This window comes from Halyomorpha halys, unplaced genomic scaffold (genome assembly GCF_000696795.3).
Source record: "Halyomorpha halys isolate HHAL.00 unplaced genomic scaffold, Hhal_1.1 Scaffold340.1, whole genome shotgun sequence".
Lineage (NCBI taxonomy): Eukaryota > Metazoa > Arthropoda > Insecta > Hemiptera > Pentatomidae > Halyomorpha > Halyomorpha halys.
The window spans coordinates 731,630-734,308 of NW_027108009.1; positions in this window are offsets into that span (position 1 = coordinate 731,630).

Sequence of the window (2,679 nt, forward strand, 5' to 3'; positions counted from 1 at the left end):
TATGTAATTTATAGTTAGAGGTAATACTGGTTGATTATCGATAAAATTTTGGAATCCGTTCATTCAAAATTATGTAACTATAACTGAAAAAAATGATATAAAAATAAGATTCACAATAATAATTTTATATAAAAATGAAATAACATAGACTATTGTAAATGTCGGCAAATAAATAGTTATTAACTATTTATGGTGCCTTTTTGACTGCTTTCCCGACCATCTTCTATCTTTTTTTTTTTGTCTTTTAAAAACATAATGGTATATTTTTCATTAAAAACCTATTTATGTTTCCATTTTTATGTAATACCATTAATATCTAAGATTGACATTCAGATTGATAGTGTTGAGTTAATACTGGTGGATTATCGATAAAATTTTGGTATCCATTTACTCAAAATTTGAATTAGAGTTAGAAAATGGGGAAAACGCTGCGAGTGCTTTGTCCATATCGTGAGTTTAACTTTATTCTTACCGCCAAATACCAAAATAATGGTGGAACAATCCTTCTGTTTATTAGAGATCGAAAGATGCAACGCCCAAGAAACCTTACTGTTCGTTATCTCATTCCATGTGTCATTCGGACTGATAGTGTTTTCGAGATTGAAGTCAGTCACGTCAGTCTGGCTTTCGATTGATGACTGTCCTTCTGAATCATCTTGCTGGGGCGGTCCATTTTACCTTCAGTCTGGTATACTTCAGTTTCTTTTTTTGTTTTTGTTATTTTAGTCTTAGTGTTTGGCTCATATTTCTGTCCTAAAAGAATTTCGATTTAAGAACTTGGTAGTTCCAGCATGCTGTTAGCTAATACAAATGTCTAGGTTTCGCCAAATTAAATTAAAAGCCTGTTACGGTTGCCGTGGTGAAATAAAAACACTGGCGATATCTGCGTAGACAAGAGGTGTTACGGTTGCCATGGTGAAATAAAAACACTGGCGATATCTGCGTAGACAAGAGGTGTTACGGTTGTCATGGGAAAAACAAAACACGAGCGATATGTTTAGACGATTGGGTCTTGGTTTTGTGAGGGTGACAGTTTGATTTTGGAACACGTTACGATTGTTTAATATGAAGTGGTAATAGTTTAAAGGCCCTCTTTAAACCACTAGAAGTGGGGGTATAGTGCAGTGACGTTTCTTCAGCATGTCCTGGATAAGAGAATAATAATGTAAATATATTTATTGAAGTTAAGCATTTAAGTTAAGGTTAAGTCAACCTATAAGTTTTAATTGCTTTATTAATTGATAAGAATTCTTTTTTTTTCCTTTTCATTCTGTGTGCATATATTTCTCATTATTATTAAACTTTTGTCCATATAGTTCTGCTGTTATTTCTCTGCTTTCAACTTGTTTATTCACTTATGTTTTTTTGTTGTTCACGGAATATTACGATAATTCAACAGGTGGGTAGGTAACAACCCTAGGTTTTCTGTTATCTACATGTAAAGGTATTCGCCAGTGGTCATAATTCAACAATTGTTTATATAGGGGTTTATTTTAGTTATATTGTGGGCATGATGCTACGGGGTTTTCGTTATTTTCAAGAAAAAATAACGTGGCGCCTAAGGAGTAATTTATTCTTTATTGTTTTGTCCTTTTTTTCCCCTTTTGCGATTATATTTATTTTTTTTTATTTTCCTTTAACTCACCCCCTTCTTCGCTGAGCGTGGGCAACTATAAACGATAAACATAACTAAGGATAAGTCAAAATTTACGGTTATTAATATTTATTACGGTTTAATATTTCCATCAACTGATTTTTTTTTCACAGCCTCCTTGAGTTGATATTGGCTGCCGAGAGCCGGTCATGCTCTTCCTACCGCCACCTGTCGGCGCATAAACAGAGTCCGTCTCGAATACTAATTCATTTCGCAAACTGACTTTACGTCTTATACCTACCTATCCTCTGTTATTCGTATCAACGTTACAATGGCAAAGAATCTTACCAATGTAAAATAAGAAAACCAATTTTTTAAACTATGAATTACAGTCAGCTCGTGATAATCTCTGGGTTGGTTAACCACAATGCTGCTGCTTAACCACAGAGAAATAAATGAAAAATAATGTTTTATAAGCTCAGAAACAAACTGAAAAACAATGGCTTCAAATCTGTTTTACCAAAAATTCATTGGCGCATATGGTTCAAATGTGTTTTTTAATAAAGCAGAACTAGAGGGTAGTTGATCACGCCTTCGGAGCTCAGGTTTACGTTGAGGTTAATAGGATTGTCCACCATTATTAATACTGGTGACCTCTACCACGCTCTGGAACCTCGTCATAAGGCCTGTCTTTTTGAATTTTATCTTTGGCCTGTTTGTGGTATTTTGTGAGCTTTCCTTAACCTTAAAATGGAGACATTTAAGTGACGTAGATAGAGGAGGAAATACATTTGAACAGGTAAATAGGTTTAAGTATTTAGGGTATACGGTAACTTGAAAAAAAAAAATAAATTGATGAGAAAATAAAAGCGAGATTGAATGCGGGAAATGCTTGTTCTTTTTCAATTTTGAAACTGCTTAGCTCGCGCCTTCTATCCAAAAACATAAATCCCGCATTCTGTCCCAAAATTTAAAAATTAGAATTTACACCACTATTATCCAAATTCTTAGCGAATCCTGACCCGTTAGTTTTAATTCGTTTTGATTTGCGAGAGTCAGTTATAGTTTACTACAAAATATCAATG